The sequence below is a fragment of the Aegilops tauschii genome, chromosome 7, assembly GCF_002575655.3.
Source record: "Aegilops tauschii subsp. strangulata cultivar AL8/78 chromosome 7, Aet v6.0, whole genome shotgun sequence".
Lineage (NCBI taxonomy): Eukaryota > Viridiplantae > Streptophyta > Magnoliopsida > Poales > Poaceae > Aegilops > Aegilops tauschii.
In genome coordinates, this window is record NC_053041.3 from 437,904,170 (window position 1) to 437,923,069 (window position 18,900).

An 18,900-nucleotide genomic window follows, 5' to 3' on the forward strand; every position below is an offset into this window, starting at 1 on the left:
AACAGTGTTGTAGTTAGACGTTGTTGCCCTTTTCAACCTGGGTTTTTTTGTAAACCTGATGAACAATTAACCCTCGTGCTTTTGTATAGTTTGTAAGCTGGAGTTAGATGTTCTTGCCCTTTCCAACTCGGCTGTGACTGTAAAATTTTCTTTGAAGCAAGGCAAATGGCTTGCCAGTCGTTTAATTTAGAGTGAAATATTGTAACAACTAACAAATCCCAACCAAGGGAAATAACATCACTCTCGCCGGCTGCTTGAGCTCACTGTGCATTACAGAATCCAAGTGATTAGCCCCCACCAGCACCCACAAACTTATTTCAAACTAGCACATCAAATGGGCTGTAAATTTTCATAGGAAAGGCTGCATGACTGTGACATATTTGGACTCTGACATTTGGGACCCGCGAGGAAATAGCCTATCCAAGGTAGTGTCGACTTACTAGCCAGTCAACAAACGATTCTGCCTACCAGCCGTTGGATTGACATCCAACATCTGTCATGTATCTTCTATCTCTTGTCTTCTTCTTCCTCCAGCCACCCAAACCAAACCACCCCGTCGGCTCCGCCTACTCCCGCCTCCCATGGCTGGCTGCGCCTCCGCCGCCCTACCGTACGTACCCTCCAACGTTGGCCAGTCCCTCCCTCTATTCCCCCACACGTCTTGTTATTCTCCGGCGACGTCAGCCCCAACACGCACCCGCACCCGAACCAGTCAACCCTCGTACTCCCCTCCGCCTGTGACTGGACCGACGCATCTTCCACGGCTCCTGTTCGTTCCGTCCGAGGCCTCGCCGTCGTCCTCCGCCTTGCGGCCTTGGTTCGCTCGCCGTGCACGGTGCGCCGACCTCTTGCGTTGTCAACGTCGTCAACAACCGAGAGGAACAAGGAGATGACTGTACGTGGAGAGGATGACAGTAGGGACCCACCAGCGTCATGGCAGTACGCAAGCAAGTGCCTCTATATTACAAGCCCAAAAATATGGTTCCTCCTAATGGTTGGACATCTGGGGCTCACGCCATTGTCAACGTAGTCAATAAACGAGAGAATTACACTACGAGCGGCTGACACCAGGGACCCAGCAGGTCGCGCAGTTTTTTTTGTTTTGAGGAACAAGCAGTTGTTATTTATACTAGTTTTAGCGACGGATCAGGGTAACAACGTGGCTGTGCGGGGGCTGTGGCCCGTCTAGCCAGGGTTTTATTTATGTTTACCACATCATGAGCCCAGTTGTGTTTTTTTCTTGCTGAAAATGGCTAGCCCAATTCTATTTTTTTAAGAAATACCCAAACGAGGCCTACTTGCTTTATCAGCCCTGCTGGGCTGCAAATCTTTCAAGACGAGGAGAGGTTAATTCGGTTTGCCCAGAAATGGGCTGTACATTTTTAAAACACATCAAACCGGGAATTAGTTTAAATTTTTTTTCATTACAAGATTTTAAATTCCATTGATTTTTATGCGTGGAGAATTATTTGGATTTTATATTTATATAAATTATTTTTCAAAATAGTTTGAATGTGAATCGATATTTCGGGATTAAAAACAGTTGACCGCACCGAAATATGCAAAAATTCGTATACTTTTTAACCATGGCCACAATATGGGGTGTAATGCTAACAAAAGAAGATGGGCTCCAAAAAAATTCTTAAGAATTAGCAAATGGGCTGTACATTATTAGAAATAATGCACACGGGAGCAGTGACTGTTGGATGTCCATCCAAGGGCTGTCATGCTTCTTCAATCTCTGCTTTTCCTGCTCCAGCCGCTCAAACAAGCGCCGGCGGGACTGCCTGCTCCCTCCTCCCGCGGCTGGCTATGCTGCCGCGCAGGCCTCACCGCCCCACCATACTCCCATCGCTGGTCTAGCCATCCCTCTACTCACCCACACCTGCTGTTATTCTCCGGGGACGGCAGACGAACCAGTAAACCCTCGTACTCCTCCGCGTGGGAAACAACTGCCGAGTCTTCCCTGGCTCCGTGTCGTTCCCTTCCTAGGCCTCGCCGTCGTCCACTGCCCTGGTGCTCTCGGCGCGGCCTGGTCAACGTGGTCAATGAACGACATCCATCGAAAGTGGACTGTACATGGAGAGGCTGACAGCTGGGTCCACGGCCGCACGCAAGGAAATGCCTCCTTATTACGCGCAAAATAATGATTCCTCCACCTGATAGCTAGGACCGACGGGAAGGGCTTCTGTATTTCGTGAAAAAAAGTTTCCCCCGCTGACAGGTCGGATCCACCAGCTATATCTTCGCACGCAAGGAAGTGCGTCCTTATGAGGCACAAAAAAATGAATACCCCTGCTAGCTGGGACCCACCATAGTGGGTGGCTGACTTGTAGGCCTACTAAGTTGACGGGGATAGAGGGCTTTGTCAACTTAGTCAATATGAACGATTCTAGCTCCAGTGACCGTACGATGTCCATCCAACGGCCATAGTGCTTCATCAACCTCTGGACTTCTTGCTCCAGCCGCCCAAAGCAGTGCCGGTTGTGCCGCCTGCTCCTGCCTCTCGTGGCTGGCTGTGCTACCGCGGAGGCCTCACCGCCCCCATACTACTCCCACCGCTGGCCAGGCCATCCCTCCACTCACCCACACCCCCTGTTATTCTGCGGCGACGGTAGCCTCACACCGCAGCCGAACCAGTGAACCCTCGTACTCCTCTCCGCGTGGCCATCCACTGCCGCATCTTCCCCGGCTCCGCGTCGTCCCCTTCCTAGGCCTCGCTGTCGTCCACCGCCCTGGTGCTCTCAGCGCGGCGTGGTCAATGTGGTCAATGACCGACTTCCATTGGAAGAATACTGTACGTGGAGAGGCTGACGGCTGGGTCCATGGCCGCAGCTGGGTCCACGGCCACAGCCCATTTTTTTGTGATTTTCCAAGTAAGTCGCTTTGTCAAGCCTGTTGGGCTGCAAATCTTTCAAGACGAGGAGAGCTTCATTCGGTTGGCCGAGAAAATGGCCTATCAGTAATGAGAAAATGGGCTGTACATTTTTAAAACACATCAAACCGGCAAATTAGTTTCAATTTTTTTTTCATTTCAAGATTTTAAATTGCATTGATTTTTATGCGTGGACAATTTGTTGGATTTTATATTGATATACATTTATTTTTAAAATCAGTTTGAATGTGACTCGAAATTTCGGGATTAAAAACAGTTCGGACCGCACCGAAATATGCAAAATTTCATATAATTTTTTAACCATGGCTACAATATGGGCTGTAATGCTAACAAAAAGAATATGGGCTCCAAAAAAACCTTAAGAATAGCAAATGGGCTGTAAATTATTAGAAATAATGGCAGATGGGATGTATGCTATTTTCCACAGATTTGAGGCTTTCCTAAAAAAAGGTTGATGCACAAGCAGTGACTGTTGGATTTCCATCCAACGGCCATCGTGCTTCTTCAATCTCTGCTCTTCCTGCTCCAGCCGCTCAAACAAGCGCCGGCGGGACTGCCTGCTCCCTCCTCCCCGTGGCCGGCTGTGCTGCCGCGCAGGCCTCACCGCCCCACTGTACTCCCATCGCTGGCCTAGCCATCCCTCTACTCACCCACACCTGCTGTTATTCTCCGGCGATGGCAGACGAACCAGTAAACCCTCGTACAATCGTACTCCCCTCCGCGTGGGAAACAACTGCCGAGTCTTACCTGGCTCCGTGTCGTTCCCTTCCTAGGCCTCGCCGTCGTCCACCGCCCTGGTGCTCTCGTCGCGGCCTGGTCAACGTGGTCAACGACCGACATGCATCTGAAGTGGACTGTACGTGGAGAGGCTGACAGCTGGGTCCACGGCCGCACTCAAGGAAATGCCTCCTTATTACGTGCAAAATAATGATTCCTCCACCTGACATCTGGGACCCACCGGAAGGGCCTCTGTATTTCGCAAAAAAACGTTACCACCGCTGACAGCTCGGACCCACCAGCTATATCTTCGCACGCAAGGAAGTGCCTCCTTATTACGCACAAAAAAATGAATACTCCCCCTGCTAGCTGGGACCCAGTATAGTGGCAGGCTGACTTGTGGGCCTACTAAGTTGACGAGGACGGAGGGCTTTGTCAACTTAGTCAATATGCACGATTCTAGCTCCAGTGACCGTACGATGTCCATCCAACGGCCGTAGTGCTTCTTCAACCTCTGGTCTTCTTGCTCCAGCCGCCCAAAGCAGCGCCGGTCGTGCCTCGTGCTCCTGCCTCCCGTGGCCGGCTGCGATGCGGCGGAGGCCTCACCGCCCCCTACTACTCCCACCGCTGGCCAGGCCATCCCTCTACTCACCCACACCCCCTGTTATTCTGCGGCGACGACAGCCTCACACCGCAGCTAACCAGTGAACCCTCATACTCCTCTATGCGTGGTTATCCACTTCCGCGTCTTCCCTGGCTCCGCGTCGTCCCCTTCCTAGGCCTCACCGTCGTCCACCGCCTTGGTGCTCTCAACACGGCGTGGTCAATGTGGTCAACGACCGACTTCCATCGGAAGAGTACTGTACGTGGAGAGGCTGACAGCTGGGTCCACGGCAGCCGCAAGGAAGTGCCTCCTTATTACACGCAACATAATTATTCCTGCACCTGACAGCGGGGACCCACCGGACGGGCCATCGTATTTCGCGAAAAAACGTTTCCCCCTGACTGCTGGGACCCACCAGCTACATCTTCGCACGCAAGGAAGTGCATCCGGGCAAAAAACAAATGATTCGCCCCCTGACTGCTGGGACCCACTAGCTATATCTTCGCACGCAAGGAAGTGCCTGACAGACGGGACTCACCTAGTCGGAGCGTACATAGCGTTGTCATTTTGGTCGCGAACGTGTACGTACATACTGGTCGATGTAGAGCGCGCACGTGTCGTAGTTGAGGCGCGCATGTAGCATGTACACGTACGTACAGCGGCCAGTGTGCAAGAAAGAAAATACGGCCACGTACGTACATACGGGCGGGGTCTCGAATGCCTACTCGCGCATACGTACGGCCAGTGCTCGTGTACATGGCTGGGTCGGAATAGAGAAACTGCGTCGTCGTCGTGTTCATGGGGAGGCAACGGAATGCGTCGTGTTCATCGGGAGGCAACGGAACGCGTGGGAGCCAACCGGCTTGGACGGAACAGCCGATGGAAACGAGGCCCGGCGTACCGCAGAATGGAGGAAACGGCCTTGTGTTCGACCGGCCACGGTCGAAACGGGATCCTGTTCATCGGGAGGGGTCTGGCGTACCGCAAAACAGAGGAAACGGACCTCCTATGGTCGAAACGGGGGTCCTGTTGATCGGGAGGGGTGTGGCATACCGCAAAACGGTGGAAACGGACTTGTGTTGGAGTGCTACGGTCGAAACGGGGGTCCTGTTCATCGGGAGGGGTGTGGCGTACCGCAAAACGAGACTCCACGGGATATTGTTCATCTCCACCGTCGACCCCCTCCAGCCTCCACGTGCTACTGTTCATCCGCCGTCGACCTCCTCCAGCCTCCACCTGCGACTGTTCATCCACGGGCTCCTATTCATCCAGCCTCCACCGCGCGCTATTCCATCGGCTACTGTTCAACCAGCCCTCTCCACGGGCTACTGTTCAACCACCCCTCCACGGGCTACTGTTCATCCAGCCCTCCACCGTCTACTGTTCATCCAGCCCTCCACGGGGTGGTCCTGTTCATCCAGCTCTCCATGGGGTCCTGTTCATCCAGCCCCAACCGGCTCGATCGATCGGGGTCCTATTCATCCAGAGGCAACACCACGGGGTCCTGTTCATCCACCCCCACCGGGAACTGTTCATCCAAACCCCCCAAGCAACGCTCACTGTTCATCCAGAGGCAACACCACGGGGTCCTGTTCATCCACCCCCACCAGGAACTGTTCATCCAACCCCCCCCAGCAACGCTCACTGTTCATCCAGAGGCAGCATTGATCGGCTTCAGTTAGCAGTAGTAGCGAAGGAATCGCTCGATCGGGTTCAGTTAGCCATCGATCGATCGCTCGGGTTCAGTAACGCGTAGCCTGCAGTGCAATCGCTCGGGTTCAGTTAGAGCCCAACGCCTCGCTCAGGTTCAGTTAGAGCCCAACGCCTCGCACCCACGCGCGTGCGTGTATGAGAGAAACGCGCATCGCTCGGCCCCGACCACCCACCGTAACCAGGAACACCCCGATATTTTCCTTGCCCTCGCTTCTACCACGGTTTTTTCCGTCATGGACGGCCCAAAGAATGTCATGCAGCTGCGTCTCCGGCCCGCCCAAGACGAAAAGCCCATTTTCTGTCATGATTTTTTGTCATAGAAGTAGGACCCCACCACATCTATGATGATACCGTGTTTTGTCACAATTATTGTCATAGAAGTGTCATAAGTATGACAGAAAAAAATTCGTTTGGCCCAAAATGTCACGGATGTGTCTTTTTTTTGTAGTGGATGCACTTTCCGAAGAAACAATTCCAAGTGAATGGTATTAATGTTATTGAAAAATCTCCGACAATCACTATTGGAAGTTTTCAAATACCTCTACCTACTGTCAAAAAGAAATATGTAATGCTTATTGTTGGGGACATTCATATCCCCGTTGAGATAACTTAGTGATTTACGAAAGTTCTTCGGTTTCATGCTAATCGAAAGTGGCTGTTTATAAGACTTGATCAACCTTATTAATGGATCTTTTTTTAGAGGTATGACGTCGATGAATTTAGTAAGCACTACCTTCCGTCCCTACGTTTCGTTTTCTGTTTGTATTAGTTAAATAAAATAAAATGCCATGTTTTGTCTGTTTTCTGAATTTCCCGTGCAATAAAAAATGACCCAAAAATAAAGTTCTCAGAATGCTCTGAAAATTTAATACGATTTTTTTCTAAATATTTAAGAATTTCTGGTGCAAATAATATCAGAGGGAGGTGCACCAGGTGGGCACAACCCACCTGGGCGCGCCAGGACCCCCAGGCGCGCCCTGGTGGGTTGTGGTCCCCACATGGCCCCCTCACTTATCCCTTCACACCACATCATCACTTACCTCAAAAAATATTCTCCATTGCTCTCTCTCCCGTGTTCTTGCTCTCAAACCCGCGGATTTTGATCTCTTTGCTTGAAGGTCCGTTTTCGAAACTGTTTCAGGGGATTGTTGCTTGGTATGTGACTCCACCATTTGTCCAATTAGTTTTGTTTTAGTCGTTTATATTTTTAATAATTAGCTACTCTTGGTGTTGTTGTAGATGAGCTTGCATGTTGAATTCTTAGATTTCTAAGTAGTTTGAATGCTTGCTATGGCCTCTATGTATCCCTATGAGTAGTTGCTATCAATTGTATGAAGTTTTGTTGATAAAATTTTTGTCACCTAAAAATTTTCAGAAAATTGTACGTGAATATGATGAACCTATTTGGAAGGAGTTCTTCGAGGAGGAGATCCTTGGGGTTATCTTCTAGTGAAAATTCCGCTCGCCGGTCTTATGTTGAACCAAGTGAAAGTTCCATTCGAGATGCAGCTACCAAAACATTCTTATGGCTTTGCGATGATTATATGGTGCGTGTGGGCATTAAGGAGGAATTTGAGCAATATGTTCACAATGCTAGTCTCGGTCCCTACATTGCAGATAAGTGTGAACAACACCACGCTCTCACTGAATCATTTATCAAGGGATTTAAATTCCATCCCCGTGTGTCTAGGGTGTCATTTAAACTTTATGAAAATTCATTTACCATTTCACTAGAGAGTTTTGCTCACCACTGCAAACTCCCATTCTGGGGTTCGCTTGACGAACCGCCAAGGGCTGAGTACCAATCATTCTTGACTAGTCTTTGCTACGGTGAGACGAGGGGAGTGACACAAGGTAGAATAAAGAGCATTCATTTTCCCGCAATTCAGTACTTTGCATTATTTAACGGGGAATGTATAGTCGGCAAGCAAGACTGTAGTACACTTTGTGCTCCAGACTTGAGCCTCATATGCACCGCTCTCACCAGTGAGAGGAGTTATAACCTTGGAGCGATTGTTGCACGCAGACTTCAGCACGCTAACAGTGGCTATTTCTATGGTGGAATATATGCCACCCGTTTAGCACGAGGGCTGGGTGTTTCACCTTTGCCCTTTGATCCTATCCTACCCATGTAGTATTTAAACTTTGACGCTTTAAAAAGTCAAAAGATCCTCACAGGAAAAATTCATAATTTCACTTACAATCTGTTGTTTAACCAAAACACATATTTGCCTGCGCCTACTCTTTTTGACTATCACAGCAAATGAAGATATTTTGTTCTTGAGAGGGAGGCCCGAGCTCACAATGCGGCAGTAGAGGCAGCACGGCAGGCCGAGGTATCCGCACCGAGAGCCTCCGTGAGCTACCACGCCGACTACTATCCAGGCTACTGATCGATTACCAAGCTAGACCAAAAGCATAAGCTTGAGGGAGTACGTGTTTTCCACCGACATTACATTTATGTTCACACATTTCATTCCAGTTGTCGGTGTTCACACATTTTCATTGTATCATCCATGCTTAGATTTATTTTCTCGCTTTCTTCTTGTGTGTTTGAAAAACTTGAGAAAACCAAAAAATGAATTGTAGTTAGTTTACTTTCTATGCATGCTTAGTTGTAATACTTAAAAGAAAACCCAAAAAGATTTCCTTGTTCTTCTTTTGCTTGTTGGGACCTTTCCCGTGTAAATAGTTTTTCTCGTTTTTGCTTTCCCTTTATTTGCTTGTTCAAGGAAACCAAAAACTCCAAAAATATTTCAGTGTGTTTCTCTGAATTTCTTTTCTTTTTATCCGAGTTGTACCGAGGAGAATACCACGATGAAAATGTTGAGCGGCTCTCTCATGAATATTTGTTCATCTAACAAAGAGCCCATTTTACCTTGTCTTCTCCTGTTGAATAAAATGTTTGCAGATTCCAACTTAGTCCACGACACTCTTGCACTATTATTATTTTCATGTCGTTCGGTCGTGCAAGTGAAAGGCAATAATGACGATATTCAATGAATTGACCATGGCAGAGAGAAACGGGTATGAACTTGACTTGTTCTGTTTATGTAAATATGTTTAACCTAGTATCCATGATTCAGCTCATTTATGATTAAACATGTTTGCAATGACAATTAGAGATTATAGTTTCTCATGACATGCATAAGTAGCTAGGAGTGGATAATGATTTATCTTGGATATCAACATTGCGTTAAAATGATTGTGATGTAGTATGATGATATGGTATCCTCCTCTGAATGTTCGAGTGGCTTGACTTGGAAACTGTACCACAGTTGTACTACTACTAGTAGCAACATATGGAGTAGTACCGTATGCCTCTGCGTTCACTTCATCCTCCAGGTAACATCCAAATTGCGAGCAGAAGAAAATTCTCGTGTGTGCGGAAGCGCAAAGAAGGGATTTTTTCTTTTTTAGGATAACCACACATTCCTTAACCAGAAAAGGTTGTGTCTCCTAGGCACGCGCCAATATCAATCCAAACCAGCTACGACACATTTTTTGTGCAAAGAGATGGATATGTTTGTATATTTGTTCGTCCACCCAAGTTGGTTTTGCGTAGGTCCCACCTAGTAGGAGGGGTGCAGAAATAAAAAGGGATCATAATATGTTTTGCCACGGTGATTCGAAAGAGTGACCTAAACTAACCAGTGGCACATGTAGCGATCGAAGGATGGGCACGTACACGGACACGGACCACTCCTCAGTACGCTACCCGCATAGCCTTTTCGTTTTGTAGGTTGGTCTACCTAGCCGTCTAATTAACTGCCTGCAAGCCCCTTTTCCCATTAACTTCTCCATCGGGAACCGATTTTCCTCGGCTTCTTCACCTCTCCTTCATTTGCATTCAAACCCCACTGGATTCACATCCTCCTTGAGTAATTCCGAAGCCCCTTTAAATAATCATCTTCTTCAGTTAGACTAGCCATCTTAATCCCAATTCTCCAAACCATAGCCCTCTGGTCCAGCGGCTCCAAATGGCGAAAGAGATCCCTATGCAGGTTTTTAGCGTCAAACATGTCCTCGTTGAAGGCTCGTTGAGCATAGTTGCCACCGTCACCGACCACCCAAGGGTTGTTCAGGAGTGGATCAACAGTGTATCCAACTCCCTTCAAAAGGTGGAAAAGAAGGTCGTCGGTATCGATGCAGAGTACACAGAGCGTGCCACTGGGAAGATCCAACGCACCGTCATCCTTCAGTTGTGCCTCAAAGATGAAGTGTTGGTGTATCACATCATACACGCGCCCTCCATACCAGGTGAGCTCCATGATTTCATGTCTCGGGAGGAAATATACTTCTGTGGGGCAACAATCGATGGGGACAAAGAGAAGCTGGCACCGTACAACCTTGACTTGAAAAACATCGGTGACCTACAAACCAGAATTCCTGTAGACGATTGTGATAAAGAAACACCATCCCTGCTCGATGTAGCAAATTATGTGCTCGGAACAAATCTTGAGAAGGGTGACGAGTCACAGGGATTAAGGTTGTCTGGATGGGAGAATTATCCCTTGATCTACGAGCAGATAAAATATGCTGCCCTCGATGTCCGTGTGAGTTTCGAGATAGTTGCATGGTCGAAAGGTCTTGTTGCGAAGCCGTCTCCCACAGAAAATGAGAAGAAGAAGAAGAAGAAGAAGAAGAAGACCAGCAACAGGGCATTATAGATGGATGAACTATTTCCTCTCTTGTAAAAATTATATTTCCTCTCTGATTACATTGATATAGATGAACTATTTCCTCTCTTGTAAAAATTATATTTCCTCTCTGTGTACATTGATATAGATGAACTATTTCATTGATGTGCATGTCTTTGGAACAAGTGTACTATGTGTACATTGATATGGTCCGCTTGACTATAATGAACTATTTATCCGCCTAGTTTTCTCTACTACTACTCCTTGAAGTGAGCGGTATGCAATGCATGTGTCAGTAGAGATGACAGCTTGTCCATGGAAGTTGAACCATGGCGACCATCACGTTTCACCAGTACCACAAGCGATTCCCACGACGCCGCTCCAACCCATGGCACCACGTCCCCCGACGTGCGCCTCACCCTCTAGGCCCCACCGCTCCTCTGCCTTTGTGTGCATGACATGCAGGCTAGCTGAACTACGGCGACCATCAAGTTTCTACCATAGCCACACGCGATTGGATGCGGGTTGCATGCTCCGCTCCTGGCTCCTATCCGTACTCCCACACCATCCAATTTTCATCCAGCGATTGTGACACATTTCGTCCCGGGCATCACTCCTCAGCCACAAATATAATAAATAAAATAAAGGCCCGTCTTTGCGTTATACTTCTGTAATATAGGTAGTACCCACCGGTGTGGCCATCTACGCCTCGTAACACTCCGACGTCCAGCTGTGGCACCCTCACCACAGCCAGGCCACCACCGGTCGGTTGATCTCGAATGAGTGAGTTGCGAACGCTGCTGCGACAACGGCCAGCTGGGCATGTCAAACCACACCGATGCCGCTTCCCTGTAGCCGACCTACGTTGGCCCGTGGCCGCACGCTGTTGAACCGCGTGTGAACGTACGACGGCAGGAACGACTCCAGGCTCACTGGCTCAACTACATTGAGTACATCACGTTCGCAAACCGGTATTTGTTGAGCAGGTTGCTCCCGCCCACGAGCACGCGCCTATACATATCTAGCATTCCAGCCTCGCCGCTGAGTGGTACATCCTTGGGATGGTGCAAGCGGTCAGAATCTCGAGCCCAAGTCGAGCTAATTGCCCCGGGTAGATCACTAGCTCCCGTCGAGCTCCTACCCAACCGTCGTTGTCGTCGCACCACTGACGATCGGGAGCAGCACCCTGCAGCTCATCAGGAGCGCGAGCTAGTAGACGTCGTGCGGCACGTCACAACAGAGAAGAACCTCGACATGCGTCAGCCGGACAGAGACTTTTCTTGGCCACAAGCTCCATGGTCTCGTCCAAGATCGGTGTGGTACTACCCCATAAAAATATATCGGTGTGGTACTACAGTCCAACATGCGGGTAAAATACTACGGGAGCAGCTGCATGTGCATGGCCCAGACACCGATGTTGGCGTGGAGGAGGTGACTCGCTGGTGGCGTGACGTGCTACATGGGTTAGGCAGGCACCTGTTGACACGCTCGGAGGACGAGCAGGAAAGGAAAGGGTCTTGCATGCATGTACAAATTCATGCAGGAAATTATTTCCTAGAAATACGGCCTTTGTTTAGCTTTTTTGAGGCTATAGATGACCCACACGAGGAAATCTATTATAACCGTTGGATGAAAATTAGTGGTGCGGGAGTACGGATCGGAGCATGGGAGGGGAGCAGGCAAGCCTCGTCCCACGCGATTCCCACGATGCCGCTCGAACCCATGACACCCGCACGTTTGCCGACCTACACCTCACCCCTGTCGGTCCCACCGCCCCTCTGCTTTTATGACAATTACATGCGGGCCAGCTGCATTTAGGGTCCACATGTCATTGACTCAAAGGCAGGTGCACTAGCCGCTGAAGCTCGGTCTCGTGGGTCCTGAGAGGGAAATGTAACTCTTGCGCTAGGCCTTGTGGTGCTCCCGCAGTACGAACTCATGCCAAACCCTGGAATTTGTTTCTTACTACTACCAATGTGCCGGCCCGTGCGTTGCAAAAATGCCACAACTTACCTCACAGCTGTAAGATGCAGGTCTAATGGTCAGAAATGATGGATGGCAGACACACCATCATCACAAACGGAGTCTTTTATAGGAGTAGAGAAACATGTATAAATTGTAACATTTGGTTCTGCTCCTTGGCACGATCGATAGATAGAAATAATGATTGGAAATGCTAGGGCTAGGCTTTTCCCGCCAGGTAAGCAGGGTAGTAGCTAGGAACGTCAATGCAATAGTACAATAAGAATTAAGGCCATGACGACGCGATCGCAGTGGTGACTATAGGAGGCAAGAAGAAAGATGCATCCATCAACGACCTCCTCCTCCTCGACTCAGTGTGTCGGGCCAGCGACCGGCGGTTGAGGAACAGCGGCTTTTGTGGCAAGGTCAAGGTGCTTCTCAATAAAGGTGTCTAAGGCTTCCAACCGCTTGAAGAAGGCCAACGTCGTAGCGTCCTCAGCGGCCTTGTAGATGCCTATGTAGATGACTTCCTCGTACATGTAGATGTGTAGGTTGATGAATTCTTGCAGGGCGAGCGCGACCTCGAGGTGGATATTCTTTGTTGCGTCGGCGGCAGCCGTAGGGCCACCAGGGCTTGAAAGAGTTTCTCACTGTGGAGGCCGATTAGGGTGGCAGGAAATGAGGAGCCTGGGTGCGCAGGCAGCAGGAGTATGGTGATGTCGTCCGCGAGCTTCTTCACGACGGTGAACTTGTTGATGGTGGCAACGATCATCTTGTCCAACTCAGAGTCGTAGCTGGCGTCGACGATGGCCATACACCAGTCGGTCGCCAACACCGTCTAGAGACGATCCTCGATGCCATGCCGCAGGCCGGCATCGTAGACCATCTGGCATAGCCGCTGGCCGCTCACGCGCATCGCCGCCATGGGTCTGGAGTGAGCACTTTTGCGCTTAGTGTAGGTGCTTAGGTGCGTACGATGTGGTAGATGCATTGGAATGGAGGGGCGCCTTTATATGAGTGCAAACTGCGTTGCATTCATATCGTGCTGCCTCTTTTTCCCGTCCTCCTCCCATTACTTCCCTCATGCATTCATCAACATGCTTGATTTTCCGTTCAACATTTCGGGAACCGCTACCCTCTCCCTCATCTGCATTAAAGCCGTGTCAGGAACTTTCCTGGTTTACCGTAACTGTCAAATCGAATAGTACTGCACCGCCCGTTGCACGCCCTGCTGAACACGCCTCCTCGCCTCCATCAAACGCCTCCGTTAAACCCGCATGCAAACCGAGAAACCTACTCCGGCCACACGTCCGTTCATGAGCGGGCCGGAATTAAACGCAACACCGGCCGAGCTCCTCCCGTCCGCCCTCAGTTTAAACAAGGCCAGACGCCGGCCAAGCTCCTACCGTCCACCCTCTATTTAAACGAGGACAGACAGTGGGCAAGAATCGCACCCCTCCGCGTCTTCCCATCTCCTGTTTCACCATTTTCTCCACTCTTCTGATGGCTTCCGAGGAGCCGTTCTCTGGCATACTACCCGGCTGGGTGGCCCGCCGAGCCCTCCGGATACGAGCGAGGCCACTCGATGCCTCACCTACCTCGCCTGGCCCGACGGAGCCAGTTGCCGCCCCAAGCTGGCGCGTGGTTTAGCAACTCTCCGCTCCAGTTCAGCTCGATGAGGAGTGGCGAGTTGCTCCATGCCGGCACAGCGATGAGCACGGCGGCACGGGCGTCGTTGCTGCCGCGTTGTACTGCAACACCAGTGTCTGCGGTCGCGCCTCCCGTGCATGCGATGGCCGCGCCTCCCGTGTCTGTGGGCGCGCCTCCCGTGCCTGCGGCAGCGCCATGCAGGCAGAGACAGAAGCCGGGTGCGTGGAGAGCGACGAGTCGGTGGCCAGCTTCTCCGTGTCCGCTGCCATCATCGAGGAGAAGTAGAACACGGGAGGCCGCCGTCACTTGGGTCCCATGAAGGCCACCGCCGAGGCGACGACTGCATATACATGTGGTTTTTTGGCTGCTTCGTCTCTTGCGAGGACCTTCGTCGACCCCGCAAGTGTCTACTGGACATGAGGAAGACAAAGGGATCCGCATGCGGCCATTTAGATTAGGTAGTCATTATACCACGAGAGCCGGATTAGCATCGCTTAGTTCATGTAAATGTAATGAAATCCGTCATGTTTACATGATGATCCGGCTTTTCATACGAAATCCTTCATTCTTATATGAAATCAATCCATGTTTGCACGAATTTCCTCTGGTTGGTTAGAGTCGTGAAAATGTATGTCGCTGGCGTTGGATGCCGTCCTCCGCGGAAGGAAGCGAGAGGAAATTTGCACCGGTTGCCGTTGGAGATGCTCTTATGCTCGAAATAATAGAGTCACATCCAATCAGTTTGAGTTAATTGCGTGTATGATTCCCCCTCTATAAAAAGTTAATTGCACGTACAGTGCACATGACTTGCAGGGTGGCTACAGATTCGTACAGAAAGTTAAAAAGAAATAAATCCATCCTTAATCTTATTCTAGGTACTCTATGGGTTCCACTGTCAGTACAGTAGTGAAAGAAGTATATATTAAAAAATATAAAAGTCTAATGTTTAAGACAGAATTCGAGGTCAGGTCATCGCATTGCGAGCATCCGGCGCTGACCAGTCCACCACATGTTCGTTGTGGACGGTTCAAGAGATATATCAAAAAACTCTTACTAGCAATGTGCCCAATCGTTGCAACGGATCAAAAGTTCACAAACTTGAAAGAAAACCCTCTCGTTTCGATATACTCCCTCCGTCCCGAAATTCATATCGCAGCAGTCATTTTGCAATTTAGTCCTCAGCCTTTTCCCGACCGAACCCGAAGTCCCTCTGTGTAGTCGCTCTCTTCCTCCTTCCTCTGCAACCGGCCGGCACCGCCGACGCCGTTCCCCTCCGCGCAGCTCCGTGCTGCTTGCACCTCCTCTCCCTCCCCCGCAGTTCCTCTCCCTCCCCAGCGTCGGCGCCCTCTCCCTTGCACGCGTTGCCGGCGCTCTCTTCCTCTCGCATGTCCCTCCGCATCGGTGAAAATCCGATTTTCCCCCTCTGGCTCTTCGATCTGCAGTGGCCGTGCTCAATCTGCGGCGGAGACTACCAAGACGGCATGACAGAGCTGGTTCTGCCGGTCGCCTGCACGGGGCTGCTGCTGGTCGCCAGGTGAGGAGCTCATCTCTTGCAGCCGCGGCTACTTGGCCACCTTCGTCACGCTCATCCAGCATCAGCGCAGGTCTGACTATGACGTGGCTACGGCCACGCAGCAGCGGCGGCGGGATGGTGGCGGCGAGCTCCGACATGTTCCTCCATCCGCTCTAGGACTCCACCGCCAAGCACACCAACCTCAAGGTCTGTTCCTCATCGGCGTTGTAGATTCTTTGCTTGCTTACACAGATGCTTCCATACTGATTGGCCTCGGGACTACAGATTCATTGCTTGCTCACACATTTCCTCGAGTACTACAGATTCTTTGCTTGAGTAGAATTGATTAGGCTGCTACAATAGAATTGCCACACAATAGAATTGGCCTCACTGTTGTAGATTCTCTGAAACTGATGTTGTAGAATTGGCCACACTGCTGTAGAATCTCTGTCACGGATACTGTAGAATTGGCCTCACTGCTGTAGATTCTCTGATGTCCTTACCTGAAACTGAATATAAAGTCAGTTTCGTCAGTCTCGATCTGAATATAAACTTTATCTGAAACTGAAATTGAAACAGGTGCAGTCGTAAAAATTCACTTTAAAACTCAGTTAAAAATTCAATTTTAGAGCTTGGCTCCTGATCTTTATATAAAGTGTACTACAATCTTATTGCAAGAAAGTTTAAAATTCAATCTAAAACTTAGTCTAAAATTCAGTTAAAGTGATCTGAATATAAAAACTCTTGGAGTAAAAATTCAGTCTAAAAGTCAGTTAAAGTTTCAGTTTTAGAGAGTTGGGATTTTATTGCAAGCAAGTTTTGTACTGTCATACAGTATTTTTCAGTTTGTAAAACTGAGAAGTGTATTTTCTATTTTGAAACTTAGTGTAACTATTTTCAATTTTGATGGAAAATCCGTCAAAAGTCAGTCTATACTGCATTTAATCAGAAAATGTTGCATCATCATGCATGCATGTATCCCCTACTTCATCACCATTCGTTTCACCACACCACTTGCTTGCTGATCTTCACAGGCATATGATGTGCACCCTTGGTCGTCCGGTCCGACGAACTGCTAAAGAAACTATGCCCAACGTCGTGAGTGTGCTCACGTTCTGCAATCAAGCAACCGCCCTCCTCCGTTCTCCTCCAGCAGCAGCAAAAGGTTTTTGCTCTCCCTTGTTACTGAATTTAAACTGGAGAGTGGAGACAACAATTAAGTTCTGAACCTTGTTCTTTTCAACCTTGTTGCTCTGTTGGAACTTTACACTGGCCACTCATCTAGCGCCACATGGATGTATTTTCCTTGTCTTTTTACATGGATGCCTCATTTTTTGGTAGGTTAAACTTTGCAATCATTTTTTACGGTAAGGAATCAACCCATCACCCACATGAAGTTAGCTAGCTGCGTGATCCTGATCCAAATGAAAAGGTGACCTCCTCAAAGTAGTCCAAAGAGAACCTTGCAAGTCCAAGAGAAAACCAGCATGCTTGGCAAAAATGGCAACATCAATTTCAATCAACAGCATCTAGGCATTTGCACGATAAAACATCAACAATATCAAAGAATTTGAAGATGCCTCAAAGCATAGTTTAGCAAAAAGAACACTAGAGGTAAAAACACAAGCAGGAAACACCGTGGTGTTTGTCTGAATTTATTTCCCGCACATCAATTGTTTATCTCAACGTCTGTAGAGGTTATGCTTATGCTACTGAATTTTAAATTGAACGCAATTATCATTTAGATGCACATTTGAGGGCCTGCAGTTGGTTATTTGGTTGTCCCAAACTTGAGATCAATGCAATCACCTACCTTTAGTTCCATTACTATTCCATTTAATAGCAGAAAAAGAGCATACAGTTTTGTTTGTTAAAGATAAACATTTCCTTCAGTGTTCACTGTTCAGAATGGTGGTAGCTTAAAACTGTCAGAAATGTTGATGTCTAGGAGGAACTGGAGCAACTCCGCTTGCCAGATGAGATTTGAGCACGAAGCTCCTTAACTCGAAGGCCGGAGTGAACAAAGATCCCAGCAATCATGTGTTGCCAAGGACACTAAATAATCTCGAGTGAAGTTGGAAGCCATTGGATCTTTTTCGAACCGCAACTAGCAGGACATCAACTCAAAAATTATCAAGTGCATTCCTAGAAAATTATCTGATGATTAAAAGAAGAAAATCTTGTCTGATTTTGATCTGCTCCAAAATTAACAGTGAATTTGATTGAATTTCAGAGAGTGCAGAGGAGCAGCAGTAGCAACAACAACACGGGCACGGGACAAGCAGGCGACAGGGGAGAATCACGGGGGACAGCAGAGCTCCACCAGCAGGAGCTCGAGGAGAAGCAGCAGTGGGAGCTCGGGAAGAAGCAGCAACCGGAGCTCAAGGAGAAGCAACAGCGAGAGCTTGAGGACGCGCGGGAGAGCAGTTCTGGGCAGCGGCGGAAGCGCAGATCTTGGCGGCGGCGCAGGTATGGGCGGCGGCGGAAGAGCAGTTCTGGGCGGCGGTGGCAGAGCAGTTGGGCGGCAACGCACGTCTGGGCGGCGGGAGGGGATCGAGGCCGCGGAGGAGACGCCCCTAGGAATCGCGGCTGGAGGGGACCGCAGCTGGCCGGCGCCTGCCCCTGGCAACGCTCGGGCGACGAGCAGAGGAAGAAGACGGGGCAGAGGGGTCTGTTTGAGACAATTATCAGATGACGAGGTTTTGTTTGCAAATTTACCAATGAACTGGGCGTGCGACATTAATTTCGGGACGGAGGGAGTACATATATACCACTAAAAATATATTACATTTCACTCACAATATATTTCTCTGGCTGTTCTGATGAGGAGAGGGAGGGATGTGGTTGCTTATAAGATAACTATTAAAAGTGCCCGTGCGTTGCAACGGGCCAACAAAAAACCTCACAAGAATTATAATGTCCAACATAAAAAAAATTCAAGTTCATCAAGTTGCACCAATCTGATGTAAATAGTACAAATCAAATCAATATTTATTTTTGGCAGTGTTCGTCAGTTCACAAAATAAATGGGTAATGATATGATAGCTCACCATTGTCAAGAATCTAGACTATATCATTGTGAAGGACCGAGGTGATTCGATGCGTGATCGTGATGACAATCGACCCTAAGAAATGATGTTGTAGTGTGTTCCGGATCAGGTTATCGATTCCACTGTCCACCGAAGCAGTGGCTTTGTCTAGGACT

The 18,900-nt window shown here is 49.0% G+C and overlaps 1 long non-coding RNA gene across 3 annotated transcripts; it reads left to right on the forward strand.

Annotated features, from left to right (window-relative positions):
• Positions 1-15,129: 15,129 nt before the first annotated feature.
• LOC109762052 (uncharacterized) lies at positions 15,130-18,490 on the forward strand. Of its 3 annotated transcripts, XR_002232677.4 has the most exons (5): positions 15,130-15,716; positions 15,787-15,902; positions 16,730-16,860; positions 17,644-17,832; positions 17,929-18,490. It is a non-coding gene; the product is annotated as an uncharacterized lncRNA (long non-coding RNA). The 3 variants fall into 3 exon arrangements; XR_002232676.4 differs by having other exon boundaries at positions 15,144-15,716; positions 17,644-18,490; XR_002232678.4 differs by lacking the exon at positions 17,644-17,832 and having other exon boundaries at positions 15,157-15,716.
• Positions 18,491-18,900: the final 410 nt, after the last annotated feature.